At 40.4% G+C, this 17,487-nt stretch overlaps 1 protein-coding gene across 4 annotated transcripts in view; it reads left to right on the forward strand.

The window, feature by feature from the left end:
• The first annotated feature begins 602 nt into the window (after nucleotides 1-602).
• CDH19 (cadherin 19) overlaps nucleotides 603-17,487 on the forward strand; it is a 92,622-nt gene continuing 75,737 nt past the window's right edge. The window contains exons 1-2 of one of the 4 annotated variants that reach the window (XM_090039596.1): nucleotides 603-852; nucleotides 4,264-4,336. The gene's annotated coding sequence lies outside the window, so the exon portion shown is untranslated. Of the gene's footprint in view, nucleotides 853-4,263; nucleotides 4,337-14,050; nucleotides 14,133-17,487 lie in introns of those variants that run through there. The other 3 variants (XM_090039599.1, XM_090039597.1, XM_090039598.1) reach the window with 3 other exon arrangements.

Here is a 17,487-nt window from a genome sequence, read left to right on the forward strand (position 1 = left end):
CTATAATCCAAGACATTTTACTATTTTATTTTTTTTTTTATAAATCGATTAATAAGATAAAGGAAATGCTATATACAAACATGTAACTTTCTATCTACAAAATGTGCAAGTGTATGAGTGTGTGTGTAGGTGTATGTAACAGCCAGAGGCCAAAAAAATAGTTTTATTAAACTTCTGCAAGGAGGGTAAAACAAGATTTATTTTCATAAAGCTGTCAGAAAACATAAGGAAAGACATAAAGCTATATCCTGGATATGGTTTTCTCATGTGGCACTTTTTCTGAACAGAAATGATTTGGTAAAATCATTACTGGAGGGCAAAAAACAGACTGCAGTAACCTTCTCTTCTATTATGTAACTTTTGTGACTGCTCTAAATTGATCATTTGTTTTCCTGACTAATCTCTAAACAGAGGGCATGTCCCTTTCACTTGCAAAATACTCTCACAGAAGATGAATTACCTTCTCACCACCTTGGTTACTTGCCAGCGAGTGCTTTATTTTTCCACTAGGAAAAGAAAATCAGCTTGTATTTTGCCTGCTAGAGCCTTCTGCATTTTAATTCTGGGGTCTGAATGAACATCAGGGAGGCCTTATGATGTTTTGCACAAAAGTGCCTGTGTTCATAGTTTTACACACGGCACCCAAAATAGCATGCAGTAAGAGGCGACATACTGTGAGTTCTCAAAACTAAAAGCAGAAATGTCTTTTACTGGCAGGAAGCTGTAACTTCTAAAGCTTTCTGAGGGGCTGTGAAGTAAAAAAAGAATTCCTTCCTTCTCCTCATGGTATATCTAATCTGATTTCTGTACTTCCTATTCCTTTAAGGCTACAAGGTTCCTGGAGTCACACAGGTAAGATCTTGATTTTTTTTCCCCCCCCCGTCATTATCGGTGTCAATTATACTTAAAATTTTTAATTAGCTGCTTCTAGTGTACACCTAAAGGACCGCAAAAGCAAAACCAGAAACCATTGCAAACTCTTTTCTAATGGGTTTGAGAAGAGTAGCCTTCTGCATTTTTTTTTTCAGAACCTCTTCAAAACCTTCCCCTTTTGGGGGAAACTATTTACCCTACAGTTGGATTCACCTGGTGGGATCATTTCCTCCACTTTTTCTTTATATCCTGCATCTTTGAATTCTCATGATGATTACCAAGCTGTGCTTGTGCAAGCCAGCACCCCCTGACAGAGTGTTTATCAAGGCATCATGTATAGTCATCCAAGAGATATTCATTAAATATGCTCATCAGTTTGGAGGTGGTCACAGAAATGAGTAAAAACTCTGTTATCTTGTGATCACACTTAGAATGAGATATATTCTGCTATTCACCCTCCTTTTGCAACACTAAAAAAAAAAAAAACTTTGTGGTCTTCTTTGCCTTACATGCATACTTCTGCTCCCATTTCACTTTGAAATCCCATATCTGGTAATAGAAATGCCTTTCAGGCAGCAAAAAGGTATTGCTCTGCTTTTATTGGATCTCACGTATAAAATGGCATTTGGTTGATAAACAAGATGTCCAAGCACTAGTACAGAATACAATGAAATATTTCAGCTGAGTCTTGCCTTTATAAACTAGTTATTAGACATAAAAAGTAAAATTTGATTTTTTTTTGTTCTTTAATTTTTTGATGCAGCTAGACAAAAAAAAGTTCTGTTAAAAAGTCTATAGGGTATTCAATAGTTCAAAACATATTTAAATGCTTTATATATAAAAATCAGTTCATTCAGCTTTAAACATTATTTTACTATGAAAAAAGGTAAAGGTTATATTATTTTAGATTCATTATTATAATGTTGCAATATATGGTCATTTGGAATCAAATTTTGTTGTTAGCTGCACAAGTCCATATTACTTCAGTGAAATTACTTAGCATTTGCACTGTCAAAGTTAAATGCAGCTAATCTGGTCTGTGATTCAACTAATAATGGTTACAAAGGTAGTTCTCTAAAGTTCAGCATATTTATTATAAGTGATTGAACCAGACAGATTGCATAACATGCCAAAGGGGTGTATCAGAGCTTCAAGTTTTATTGCCTTTTCTCAAGCTAATGAAAGCATGAGAATAATGGCTAATGGGCAGTGAAAAAGAGACATTTCTAATTAAGTGAAGGAGAAGACTTAAATATTATTTTTTTGTATCAAAATATTGTAAGGAGAGTAATATAATACAATGAGAATAAAAATCACAAACATTGCAACGGAAAGCTATTCAGTTTTATAATGAAAATGTTAATTATTTTAAAGATACAGTATAAACTTATTTTTATCAATTTCTCATCTCCTCATGCTAAACTAGAGTTTTTATAAAGTATCTCAAAATAAGGACTCTGATTCTGCAGTTATCAGGATCTATTGACCTGTGATGTAACTAGTATATATTGACCAACATAAGTAAATTCCTGGTATTCATTGAAACAGTAAAATTACATATGTTACATGTTATAAATGTTAATGAACTTATGCTGGTAGTTGAGACTGTCTGTCATGTTTAATTGAAGGGCTGTATTTCACTTGCTTGTAATGTACTTGCTTATACCAGGTCTAGAAATCAGAAACAAATGTTTATAATAGATCAGGAAAAGTGATGCATCATACAGCATTTTCTGAAGGTTAGATTTAGGTTGGGATACACATATAGTATATTTATTATGGTCACAGGTGAACACAAACTAGAGAATGCCCTGGTCCTTTAGCCTTTACCTTTGTGGGGGGCCAATCTTAAAAGTTCTGCTTCGGTAAATAGTAAATACTTTAGAAGGTGGGAGATATGAACCTGTGCTGAATGGGTAATCATTGCTCAGTGATTTATAGTTGATAAGAAATATGCTCTATTTCTTTAGAAGGTAGCCTAGCATCCCAGGCCTGAAATGGCCAGTGCTCCTTGTTCACAAAGTGATAGAGCACTAGAAAACACAGATTAAATCTAAATGAATATTTATATAACCTGAAACAATTTATGTGATATATACAATATTTGCAGAAAATTTTATGACAGAGAACACATTCACACCTGTGCTCTTGGGGGGCATAATTGTATACCGTATTACATGCCAGTACAGAGGAACAAGGAAGTGTAGTGTCCTTTGGTTTCCCTCCATAGGCTATCCCAGGTTGTAGTGCAGGGAGAACAGCTTCTAGGTGACATTACTAACCCTCCTACAAATGAATGAGTATAAAATAAATGAGGATGGAGGCTTATTTCTGCTATCACAGCTGAGCTGGTGTGGTATGGAAAGCACGTCCCCATTTGATGCATATTCCTTCCTTGCTGAAGTGATGGAAAAGCAGATTTCATATTGTGTGTCCATCCATCATTGTTCTGCCTAGGACTGTGGTAAAAGTACAGTTTAGCTCAGACTAATTATAAGAAGTGTTCTATACTACTAAATCAGGAGCAAATTCTTCGTCTGTTGTGTGCATCCTTTGTAAAAGCACATGTTAAGAGGAGGAACACCTCTGTACTTTACAGGGAGTTATATGGCTCTGACCTTCCAACAATTCAGTGTAATGTGTGCTTATTTAAAGTTGATAGGGAAGAAAATTCTCTCCCCCTAAAGTCAGCTGCAAAACTTAACTAACTAGTAGCAGGATCCTCTCTTAAAGTTACACCAGAAATTCCACCTAACTGTCCAGAAAACACCAATATGAAAGTTGTCTTTTGAACACTGAAAGAGTTTGAACAATGAAGAGCTACTTTTTACTTCTTCTGACACAATGAGATTTCCCCAGTTACACTGTGTCTTCTAGTGAAAAATGGATATTTGTCTCCAGAGTGGATGAAGTAATAAAAATGGTCACAAGCTCTGTATGCAAGATAATTCTACTTGAGGGTGATGGAAAACACTGTCAATTAAAGTAGCAAGGATTTGTAGTCACCTGATTTTTTAAAATTCTTGTTGTTTCTTTTAGGAAAGACAAAGAATTTGCTCGCGATTTAATAGTATAGTACACTTCTTATAATTAGTCTGGGCTAAGCATGCCATTAAATTGTGAGCAACACTTTAAAATTGTAAGGTAGGTAAGTCTGTGCTATCCTTACACCTGACGTAGACTTAGTGAAGTCTGCACTGAAATTTCATGCATTTTCTGTCTATAAAAGCTGTTCTCCCCTCTATCCTGCTCCCTGTAATTAGGGAGCTGCCCTTACCCACCCCTTTGATACCACTTTAGCTAGGTCTGAAATTTTCTCTAAGACCAGCTCCTAGCAGTGAATAAGCCAGACATTTTATTTTAATTCATACATTCTATTCCATGTTGTAGCTTTGGAGAATAAAAAGGCAAGCTTTCCAAACAAATTAAGATGATGATAACCAGTCCTACATAAAGAAATGTGGTGAGTGTCTCTGTTTTTTCCCCTAACATAAAATTTAACATATAAATTGAATTGGTTTCAAATGCCAGATCTTTAGATAGCTGGAGGACAGGGCTATTTTCATAAAGAAACTGACCCATGAAATATATAAATAGCATTTGGAAATGTCACATGGAGATAAACTGTGCTGATTGCTCAACTTTTCATGTGTTCTTTTGCAGAAATGTGTTATTGTTATAAAATGAGACCCTTTTGAATAGCATAAGATAAACGATGCCTTGCATTTAAATATTGTGCTTTTTTCAGTTCTTTAACTCAATTTTTGTTGTTAAGTAATCATTGTGTTATCCTTTTGTGAAAAGCTTTTTCCTCTGAAAGATTAAGTGAAAACCTAACATGAACTTGAGATATGACTATATATATATTATAAATAAATGGGGAAGATTATAAGAAAGAGATATCTAAAATATGTTAATAGATAGTGCACCAAACCACAGCCCGAATTAAAATTTCAAAGATGCTTATGCAGGATCAGACTGTGAGTCTTAGGGTGCATCTAGACAAGATGCTTTAGAGCAAAGATGACAAATTACTCCACAGTATAACATCACCATCTATACAAGTAGTGCTATTAGGCTGGAGTAAACTAATTCACTCTGCCATAGGATAGTACTGCCCAACACAAGTACTATCCTATAGTGGAGTTATTTATTCTGCCACAACACACATGTAGACTTGATGTGGCTGGCTGGGGTATGAGAGTGCTACAATGCGGAGGTTGTCTTTCACCTAGCCCCACACTGAAGCACCCTCATGCTCCAGACAGCCCCACTGCAGCACATTGAGCTGTGAGGAGCAGCTCTGAGCTGGCAGACTGATTCCCACAGGCCCTGAGGCAGGGACTGCAGTGCCCCAGCTCAATGCACTGTGGTCCTGGGTGCATGTGTAAATACTGTGCCCAGGAGCAATCAACTCCAGCATCAAGTGCACTGGAGTTTATTGCATCACACTAATGTCATATATAGAGGTACTGTTTGTCACCTACCAGTTACAAATTACTCATCTAATTGTTATATTACAGTCAGAGTAACTACTCATACAAGTAAGGATCATATAATTTTGGTCCCCAATTAGTAAACTCTTGATACATGGACAGCATTAGAGGCTAATAGATAATACTTTCCTACAAATATTTCCCCAAGTCATTCCAAGCACGTAGCAAATATTTTAGACTTCAGTTGTTTTAAGAGTATGAAATGTATAACTTGAACTAAACTGTAATGTCTGCTATGTAAATGTAAGCAAGAGGTATCTTTTTTATAACCTTTGTGTGTCTGTAAAATTTGTACATTGTCCTCTAGAAGTAGCAGCAGCCGCCTGAAGCAGCAAAGCCCTATTTAGATAAGAACATCATGTAATATTCAAAAAAAGAGAGATTAAAATACAAAGTAACATTTCTAATTAGATTTGTGCCCTTGATATAAACCAATGGTGTTTCTTCATACAAATAAGAATGTCCTTTCTGGAGAATAGAGAAAATGTAAAGAGAGGTTTTACTCCAAGTGCACTCTTGGCAAATATTAAGTTTGCTGAGTATATGGAGTGTCCAAGGAATCTTTGAAGTAACTATTGACAATAGTGTCTTTATAAACATTATACAAATTGGAAATGCAAATATTGTGGTTATAAGAAAAACTGACAGGTTGTCCAAACCATAGCCTCATGTTTCTGTATTCGACCACTTCAGGGTTAGATAGTTTTTTTTCCCCCAAATACTAGTGGGTTTCTAAGCAGACAAATAGCCTCTTAGCCCATGTCCAGAAAAGTGCAGTAACACTGTATGTGGTGCCTCAGACACATCTGTGGCACCACATACCATATGTTCCGTTGTTCTCCCTGTTGTAAGGGAGCAGTGTGGAGAGTTTTTTTCCTCTGTGGGTCAAAATAACCCATAGAGAAAAAGGCGGAGCTGCACATGCAGTGGCAGTGTGCGCCACCCAAAGCCAGAGCCCAGCTGACTAGAGCTGCACTACACTGCTGGCCAGGCTTTGCATGGCAGGATCACTGCTGCTGCAGCCCTGGGAGCCCCCAGAATGCCAGGTAAAGCTGCTGAGGCCAGCCAAGTGCTGTTCCCAGCTTCTGCAACCCCACCCGGGGTAACTTGCCACATACCATTGCATGCATGTCACAGACATTTCCCGGGGACAACTAGTGGTAGAACAAGGTGTGCCACCACTATTTGTGCTTGGGGGACAAAACATCCACACATCTGGACTTGGCCTTAGGCTGCAAACACGTCTGTTGTGGTATCTCAAAGCAGTTTGAGCCACCACAGGAGGCACAGCATGAATGAAAAACTGTTCCCCACAGTGTAGACTCTGTTTGATAAGAAAACACACCAGAAAAAAAAGTGGCGCAGTCCAAACTCCTGGAGCATGCCCCAAAGCAACTGGAGGCTGGATCCTCCAAACAGATGTTCTATCACCCGGCCAGAGCATCTCTGCCTCCCACATACACTGCTTTAGCAGGCTGGAGGAAAAGAAGTGGGGCACAGCTGGCAGCAGTGGCTCAGAGCTGAATGAGACCCAAGCTCTTCCCCAGTAGATGGGGACATAAGGGTGTGGGGGAAGGCAGGAGAGGAATGCCCACCAACCCCCCACATGGTGCACAGCCACTTTGCAGCAGCAGCAGCCGGCAGTTGGCTCTTGGGTCACTCATGGCCCACTGCAGGCAGAGTCCCACCAGCAGTGCACAATGCTGCCTGAGACCCAGGGGCTACACATGGTGCATGGAGCCAGCCTGATTCATTGGTGCAGTCTTTGGGCAGGACCAGGTCAGCTCCTGCAGCACTCCTGGCACTGCAAGCAGGAGCTGCACACCATCGTGCTGGACCACCTCCTGTTTCCATGTGCCTAGCACAAGGAGGGAGGAGCCAGCCCAGTCTGAGGGTGCGTGGCTCCTGTGTGCCATGTCAGGAATTCTGGGTAGCAGCAGAAGCCCAGTCCTGGCCAAAAATGCATGCCAGTGGACTGGGCTGGCTCCATGAACCACATGCAGCTCCTGGATCTTGGGCAGCACTGTGTGCTACTGGAGTGGCTCTGCCTGCAGTAGGCCATGAGCACCCTGAGTGCCCACTACTGGCTGCTGCTGCTGGCAGTGCGGCTGTGTGCTATGGGGTGGTGAGTGGGTGATAATGTGGCAGCCCCCCCATAAACCCTACACCCACAATACCCCCACAACTCCTCCCATATAATCCACTCACAAACATCACACCTCCACCCATAAACCTCACACTCCCCCCATATCAACAAACCTTCCCACAATCCACTCACAAAAATGATACCCCCACCCACAAATCCTACATCCCTCCATGAACCCAGAGAGGTGATGCTTTTCCTCTATGCAACTTCGGTCAGTTTGCAGTTAGAGTACGGCATCCAGTACTGGGCGCCGCACTTCAAGAGGAATGTGGCCAACCTGGAGAGGGTTCAAAGGAGGGCCACCCACTTGGTGAGAGGGCAGCAGGACAGGCCATATGAGGAGAGACTGAGGGACCTCAACCTGTTCAGCCTCAGCAAGAGGAGGCTGAGGGGGGACCTGGTAGCTGCCTACAAACTCATCAGGGGAGATCATCAGCAAATAGTTAGAGCCCTTTTCTCCCCAGCACTGCCTGGGGTGTTGAGGAACAGTGGTAATAAGCTGATGGAGAATAGATTTAAGATAGAGATCAGAAGGCAATTTTTTTCCACAGTTAGGGGGGCAAAAACTTGGAATCAACTTCCCAGGGAAGTGGTCCTTGCCCCTACCTTGGGCAAACTGAAGATGATCACCTGTCTGGGATCTTGTGAACCAAGCATTCATTCCTGCCTGAGGCAGGGGGTCAGGCTAGATGATCTGTTCACGTCCCTCCTGACCCTAGCTACTATGAAATCCCACACTCACAAACCCCCCCACAAACCCACCCACAACCCCCAGACCCACATATCCACCAAACTCTACACACACAAACCCCTCCACAATCTAATACATAGAAGCCAAACACCCCCCCACCTCCACAAATCCCACATCCACCCCACACCCATCCAAAATCCTCCAACCCCCCACAAATCTCACATCCACTTCTACACCCAGCTACAAACCCTCCCACGTCCCCCCTGGCACCCCCACAAACCCCACATCTACCCCTAAACCCCTTTCCCTACCTCTACCCCGCATCTGTCCCACAAACCTCACACCCTTTGTGCCTTGCTGCCAGATGGGATGGGACCTTCTGGCAGGAGCTGCAGCTGCAGGGGAAACTGCCAGACCAAAGCCCTGCCTCATGCCCACATCAGTCTTGGGACATACAGCCCTGGCCTGGGGGTGGGGAGGGGGAGTGCTCCTGGTCCCAGGAGTCACATGGGGGCTGTAATAGGCTGCAGGGAGGGGTAGAATTGGCAGCAGGAATATGAGTGTGAAAGAGAGATGGGGTCGGGGTGGGGGAGTGCTCTTGGTCAGAGAGGCTTCCAGAGCTAGGCTTTGAGCCCCCCTGCTCCCCTAGAGCAGCCTGTGCAGGGGGAGGCTGGCCTGGAAGGGAAAGGGCTTGCCCAGCCCAGTTCCTAAGCCCCATTCAAGGGCTTCCCAGAAACAGCAGTGGATCACTGGGGCTCAGGTGCTGGGGCACAGGGAGCAGGACAGTAAGGGATGGCACTGCTCAGAGCCACAAAACAGCTGTGGGTCTGGTTGCAGCTGTCCCCACATCCTGGTAAGCGAAGGGGGCAGGGGCAGCAATTTGCTTTAAAATTGTAAATATGTCAATAAAACATTTCCCAACTGATCTCTCTCTCATGTATATTATATTATACACACACACACACACACACACACACACAGAGTGGCATTTTATTGATGGAAGAACACAGATTTTGTGTATTTTAATAAGAAAATTTGTTTGTTTGTTTTTTAAAATCAGAGAATTTCATAGTTTCATAGTTTCTAGGGTCAGAAGGGACCTGAGCAGATCATTGAGTCCGACCTCCTGCCATGGCAGGAAAGAGTACTGGAGTCAAATGACCCCAGCAAGGTGTAGATCTAGCATCCTCTTAAAGAGCCCCAGGGTGGGAGCCAGCACCACTTCGCTTAGAATTTGGTTCCAGATCCTAGCTGCCCTGACCATGAAGTAGTGCCTCCTGATATCTAGCCTAAATCTACCCTCTGCCAGCTTGTGACTATTATTCCTGGTTACTTTTGGTAGTGCATGGGGGAACAGGGACTCCCCCAGTGCCTGCTGGTCCCCTCTGACTAGTAAAAATTTGCAAATTTTAAACAGGGAACACCAGGATCCTTGCTGGTGAGGCACATGGCAGGACCCGGGCAGGGGCAGGGGCCACTCAAAGTTAGGGCTGCTTCAGCAGTCCAGGTAGCACAAGTGGCTAGTGTCCCCAGATACCATCTAGCTGAGACTCACAAGGTCCTGAGGGCAAGTAGCCCTGAGATGCTCACCACAGCAGCTTTTTAAACTGCTCAGGCCAACACAGGTTTATTTAGCTGGTATAATAAAATATATAAGATCTACCCAAAGAACCTTGTCTGCAAACATTTGCATGCACACTTATTTATGTTTCAGGTATGCTTTCCATGGCAGCCGACAAACCCTCAATGTTATGTTGTAAGATTTAGAGTGCAGGCTCAATGGCACGAAAGCCATAGGATTTCAAAATGTCTGGGTGGTCAGTGGCAGTAACACTGGGATTCCTCAAAAAGTTCTCAAAATTCAGTTTGGAGTCAACTAGATACTAATGATTGGCACAACATGAATGCTGATCCATTGCCAATCATTTCAGCTATGATAACTTGTTTCAGACCATTTCTGTTGCAATCCAAAACTGCAATAGACTACTTACTTAGCTATTATAGATATTAGAGAACAGCAGTGGCAGTTAAAAGTGAGCAAATGCTCATTTTTAATATGGATATCTGGGGATAAAGTCTCTATTGGCCAACTCTTAGTAGCATACAGAGAACGAGCAGTGATTTTTCTTAGATAGGATTTTTTATGAGGAGAAACTTTATGGCAAGGTTGTATAGTTGATTATCTCAATATTTTGGTTTATGCCTCCAGGTGTGTCAGGACACTTCCCTGAACAGCTAAGTAAAGGTGGGGACAAAGTGACGTGTCCACCTTTCCTCATACTCTCAACCTTGAAGGATGCTGGGAAATGAATTTTCTATCTCCACAAGTTTGAGCAGCAAGTTTCCAAACTCTTATAAGTTTCCTGCGATTCCCAGAAATATTTCACTAAATGCCATGACTCTCATTTTACATGATAGACGCCTCCACTCACCCAAAAATAAGAATGTGAAAGGGAAGATTGTAGGAGACATGAATATTTCTCTTCTCCAAAAAGAAACATTTTACAAGGCTTTGCTACTTTAGAAAAAGTGATGGGTCTCCAGTTTTGATTTTAAATTTAGGAAAGAAAAATACCCAAGCAATCAGCTTTTATCCAAATTTTATATGAACCACTTTAGTTTCCAAACTATGCTAGAAATTTCATGAGAACAAGATTTCAACTAAAAAACAACAAGAAACAGCCATCCTTCCAGTATTGTTGATTTCCATCTACAGTTGCTGTCATCAAGGAGGACTAACATTTGAATTAACATGAAGTTAGGAGAAGGTGTTATTAGACTGCCTGGAAGAATTTTACAGGCTATACATTCATGAGAAGAAGGTCCTGTGCTCTGCATAGAAGAGGTTTAGGTTTGAAGATGAACAGGAGTTTCTGAGGAGGGGTGGCATGCAGGATAGTACGAGGGTAAGGAAGTCACTGCTCTCAGTAACAGTACTGTAGAGGCATGTGGTCCTAAATGTTTAAACAATTGCAGTTTTCCTCTCAGTGAGGTCCTCAAATGCATATAGATTGTGCTACAATAATCTGAATAACAGCTCTTATATTATTAGAAAAATTAGTCTTCATCCAAAGTTTATCTAATTTTTGTTGCGTGTATTTTATCATACACTTTGATGTTAATATCTGAAGACTGAACTCAATTGGTGCACTATCCAATCAAACTGGTTTGCCCTCTTTTGGACATTGGACACTGATGTAGTGGTAACTGACCTACCAACTTTCTTGAACGCCTCTTCAGTCATAGAATTTATTTCACTCTTACACAGGAATAAATACTTGATTAGAAGTTTAAAATAATTTATTTTGTCAAGATTTTTTTCCTAAGATTTCAGGCTTTTGACCCTTTTAACTCTGCTGAAGATACTACTTCTTTATTCTAAATTGTCTTTTCTATGATGGGACTGACATTTTCATAGTACTGTTATAAGCAGTCAGTAAGATTTAAATATTTGGATGTACAGCAAATGCCATAGGTATTTAAAAAGGCAAATTTAGAAAGTATAGGATCCTTTATCTTACTACTTTCAGTTTTTATTTGATGTATTATCTTCCTATGAGCTTTCTTTCTAAGAATATAAGCTAGTTTTTAGAAGTTTGATGTCCTTTTAATAAACATCCCATTCACTATTTTTATATGACACTATTCTTTCACTCAGTAACTGTAAAGTTATCACATTACATATTTAAAAGGTACTCTTGTTTACATTTATTTCCTGTACTCTTCTGAAAAGCTTTACATTTTTGCGGGGGGGGGCGTGTTTTGTTTTGTTTTGTTTTTTTAAGGAAATAAAACTTCCCAGGCATTTTTTCCTTGATGTTACTATTCTATAAATAACTCCTGAATTGATGCTTTGGGCACTTCTCATAGTGAAGTAGATTTGTAGCAAGTTTAAAGTATTGTAATACAGTAGCACTGAATGTCCTTTTTTTCTTTGTTTTCATTCCTTTGTAAACTGTACAATAATTCAAGCACTGGAAAAGTCTACCAAGAGAATATAGGGAATGTCCATCCTTGGAAATTTTCAAAAGAAGGTTAAACAGACACTTGGCTGGGATGGTTAGTCCGGGATGATCCTGCCTTGAGCAGGGGCCTGAACTGGACAATCTCATGAGGTCCCTTCTAGCCCTATTTTTCTATGATCTTATTATTCAGATAAAGAGATTAACTGCTACAATATCATCATCAACAATATCAAATATATCCATTTTGGTCAAGGCTTTCAGCTGTGGAAATATTCAAAGGGAAGATTAAGGGCTGGCATAAAGCTGAACTAGGTAGCTCCAGGGCTGAATAAGTGACAGAGTGCAATTTAAAACATCCACGTAAGCCAGATTCTTGGGTGAGCTCTTGGAGACACTTAATCCTACCTGGGGTAGAACAAGCAGCCAAGCCTCACTCGTGAGCGTCTTCTTGGAGACCTCCTTCCCCCTTGGCTGCTGACAGAGAACTCCTCTCCTGCTCCCGGCCCTGGGGTTTATATTTGCCCAGGGCCCTGCCTCTCCTGGTCAGCTGACTAGGGGCAGGTGCAGGCTAATTTATTCACTGACCTGTTGAAACAGTAACTTGCACCTGTGGGCTTCTGCCTGGCTCTTGGGACCCTCTTCCCAGGCAGTTTCTGCTCTTATAGAAGCAGGCACCTTAGTGCCCTGTGACATCAAGGTTAGTGTGTGTTTTCAATGCAATTAATACTAAAGCTTTTTGTTTGTTTGAGATCAACACATTGAGTAGTAGGCATTTATCTGAACCTGTCAAGTTATTTTCATTACTTAAAGTTGAAAGTCTTCCATGGCATCATACAACATAACAGATGACTGCATCACACCATGTACATTTCCATGTTACATAACTCAGTATATCAAAAAGCACACCTCATGACACACTGATGAATCAAATTGTTTTCCTTTCCCTTTTCAAGCCCCTATAGAACAAATTTCTTATTCTTTAGCAAACGATGTAATCTACATATTATGTTTGTGAACTAGAGCAGGGAAAACAGAGTACAAGCCCATAGTTTGCAAAACCAGAAAATAATCTGTGTCCCTGCTACTGCCCTATCCTGACAATTTTTGCAGAGCTTAACAGCTGCTACTTCTGGAGTTACTCTTATTTTTCTTATAAAAATAAGCATCCAATAAATTATTAACACTTCTACATTCTACACCTCAACATGGAAATTATTAGTGTTACTGAACTGTGTTTTCCTGTTCTTATTCATTGTCATCGACTGCCTGATGATCTGGCTATCAAACACATAACTGCCTTGTGCCAGCATAGGACAGTTGAAGTGTATTCCTCACTATTAAGCAAGTGACACCTATTTATTAAATATGCATTCCATTGGCAGTGGACTTTATAGACAAGACATAAATAATTTAAAACTATTACTGTCTGCAGAATCTCAGTTCTGGCTCAGACAAACCAATGAATTAAGTCTTTGTCCAATCAGTTGCTATGGCAACATGATGGCCTGCCCAATTTTAGCTGGCTGAGAATGAGTGTATTAAGCAGTCAGAATCCTTGTGAGACTCTTAAAAAAAGGAAAATTATATTGAGTAAAACCAACTCTGGAGGAGAAAGATTGTCTGGGGAAAATGATTTATAGTTGTAAGAATTTCCTTTGTGTAAGCAATCCACAAGTCAATCAAAACTGCATCTCCAAGTATTTATCTGCATGAATGTACAAGTACCTATATGTATTTGCTTATGTAGAAAATGTCAAAGTTGTTTAGTTTGCATTCACTTAGCTGTGTAGGGACTAGAAAGTACTGCAATTCATTAGGGAAGTTTAAGGAGAACAGACATGGCTATAAAGCAGGATCATATGCATCAGCTGTGAGACAAGGCCTTGGAAGTCTATGGAAAAAATGTCCATTCACCTTTGGAAGAAGGCTTCCTTTATTGCAACACTTCATAAGCCACTGTGGTAAGAAAAAGAAAACCGTGGAAAGCTTCAGAGGTTTTTCTAGAAAATGGTAGCAAATGTGTAAGAAAGGTGATTTAAATGATTTCTAAGTACTAGATACCCATAAAAATTAGTGTCAGGGTACAAGTGTCCATTCTCGTAATCAATAGTGATATTAAACTTTTTGACAGAACATTTACAAAAAATACAAAAACAACACTTGAAAAATACTTTACTTATTGCTTATAATAGCTCCTATTGAAAGTTTAAGGTTTCATTATGAAAGTTTTTTTTTTTTTACCTATCTTAGCAAATATGACAAGCCTTCCTTAATTTTGAATAGCAAACTTCCAAATATAGGCATTGATTGCATCTCTCAGTCACATATTATATACTAGTTTTCATTCAAGGAAATAAAATATAATGTAAAAAGAATCCAGATGTGCAAGCTCGACTACAGTGATAATGTGTTTCCAAGTTTCTGTTAATTTTTAACATCTTGTCAATTTGACTCCTATGCCACCATCATACAGCTTCAGCAATTATTTAAAATAAACTAACGTGTCAGATCATAAGAGTTGAAAGAATTTAATTAACCACCAACTATCCAACTTCACAGGATAAATTTGCTATTTTCCAGTGCCTCATGTTGTTCCTCCAACTTCACAGCCTAGCTTCCAAATTCCTCATCTCTTCCTGGGTCACACGAACTCTACTTTGTGCCTGGCTACGCACTTTGTTTCAGAACTACATACTATATCCCCTTCTAAACAAGGGCTGGTTACACAATTTCCATTACACGCCCATTCTCTGATACATGCTCTTAGTCTCCCAGGTGTGAAAGGCAGATCTCAGGCTTTGCAATGCAATACACTAGTGTACAGTATTAGAGCCAGCCCTGTTAGGTAGAACATTGAGTATCTGTTCAAGATAATTGAAACAGGCCTTAAGTTTAGCATTCAGTGCTATTCTTGCAGCGATAAGGGGTGATCTCCTGAAGTGGGATTTGTATAGATTCTGCATACTTTGTTCCAGCAAATCATTTTAGTAATAAAGTTTTTTAATGATTATACTGGAACCAAAAAACTACATTGAAAGTCCCTGCAGGTTTTGCCTGAAATCTCTAATGGATACTACAACTGCAGAAGATAGCTACAGATTTTTAAAATATTTCCTGCCGATTTCTCCTGCCTTGGTATAGAACTTTGGACAGCTGTCATTTATACAATATACTTTGTAGAATAAGCAGATTTCTTTCTCTGTACTAAACTGCTGGTGACTTTCTATATTATTCTTTCCCCTTAACTCTGTCTAAGTTTTAATGTTGCTACTGGTTATTTTCCTAACTACTGCACAAGAATGACACACCTCCATTTTGTTTTATGGTCTGAACTCCAGGTTTCTTATAGTCACATCTCTTACCGTTCAAGGTCAGCTCATAATTGCATTAGAGGTGCTTCCGATTAGGTGTTGCAACCTTGTCCCAGAAGTGTGACAGCAGATTGGTTACATAAAAGAGTTTCTTACACTGTGAATGTGGAGGCCAATGTTTTTTCCCGAAACAGATCTAGATTGCCTAGTCAAGAATAGTCACTGAGCAGGTAGCCTAGAAGAACTCTAGACACAAATGTGTCTGAACTTCCACTCATTTTCTGAGCTTAAGTGCCTAATTAAGAGGTGATTTTATCATGTCAGGATCTGGGTCAGTCTAAGGGAAGTCACTTACCTGAACTAGAATGCTAACAGAGCATTTCACTTCATATCCTCCCATGTATAGCACTCTCTTAGGTTCCAGTACTTGCTGCTAGGAATAATTACGCCTTTTATGTTAGATAGCCATTGGCTAGAATAGTCCAGACCAGATCTTCCTTCTTCCAGGAGTCAGGCTAACCAATAGTTAAAGAGTCATTTGTTCCACTTGCTTGCTCTTTTTTAACCTCATACATGCTGCACTTTTGACTATCCTATGTCCACCTTCAGGGGAGTGGAAAGCTCCCCCCACCCAAGCCTCTGAGCCCATTGCCTCGTGGTGAGGCTACTCTCCTGAAAAATGAGAGCTCTCCGTTTGAGTCTCCTCAAGGAGAGAAAGGCCTAGATGCCAAGTGCTCAAACCACTAGACAAACGGACAGATGATCTTTACTCACTATCTCCTTCTACATTTGTTTGGGATGGTTTTAGTTCAGAGGCAGGGTTCCTTTCAATTCCCCTGCAGCTCAAAGTCCTTCCCTGAGTCACACAGTCTAGCTGTATCCTGGAGCTCTGCCTCCTGCAGATCCTCTGGCCAGATTTCCTCCACCGAATCAGGACTTGTGCTTATTAAGTCCATGGCCACGTGACCTTCCCTTTCTGCCCCCAGGCCTGTCAATCACTGCTCACACCTGGGAGGGGAGGCCATTTAGGGCTCTGCCTGAGTTAGCCTGAGAGAGTCCAATTACCCCTGAGTTCTCTCTCCCCTTTAGTAATAGGGGTAGGGTCCACATTACCCTTTGTCTTTTACTTGCTTCTCAGTTCGAGTGTCTTCTTTTAGGGAAAAAAAGAGAAAGTAATAAAGTTAAAAATGTAGAGTTTGATTAGGCATTTTATCATTCCAGTAATACATAAAGTACTGAAGATATCAGACACTGTTCAGTTTGGGATATAAAAGATGGGACCACAAAGTTATAGTAGCTCTTAAGGAAGGAAAAATTACAGTCTGAATGGCCCACAGGGACTTTGGCTCAACAATATAATGCAGCACAATTTATTTTTTTACAATAGTGCTCTATGAAGTAAAATATCAAAAAAACTGCACAGACAGAGGTATGATGGAGAGATAACACTTAACAGAGAAGATGCAGAGACTCATGCAGGTAAAGGAGGAATAATGAACTACAAAGATTGAAGAGAGTTAAGAAACTTGGATAAAGATGCAATAAACTATTATTTTAGATAAGATACAGTGGTGGGGATAGAACTGTCAGGTGAGTAGGCAGATGATCAATTTTAGGCTCAAATAGACAAATTTATACTAAGACTGGAAAAAAGGTGACTCAGTGCCTTCTTAAAGTGGGAAGGTAGATGAGGCTGAGCAGAATATGTGGAAGATTAACCCAGTATTTCAGTGAAACAAGGAAGCTAAAACTGGAAGGCAGAAAAATAAGGTAGAGAGCATGTCAAAAGATGGAGATGAGGGCATAGGCATATAGTACTGTTCTCTGGACATACTCTTTCCTGCTATTGTCCAGGATACTAAAATGTTTATGAATTAGGATTTTACCCTTCTCCCTGCTTCAGAAATAACAATCCCCCCAAAACAGTGCATATTTTAGTACTACTACTAATAAAAAATGATAGTAACTATTTATTTTTATTTTTTTGGTGATATGAGGCATCTGG

This window comes from Crocodylus siamensis, chromosome 3, assembly GCF_052110815.1.
Source record: "Crocodylus siamensis isolate JL-2025a chromosome 3, ASM5211081v1, whole genome shotgun sequence".
Classification (NCBI taxonomy): Eukaryota; Metazoa; Chordata; order Crocodylia; family Crocodylidae; genus Crocodylus; species Crocodylus siamensis.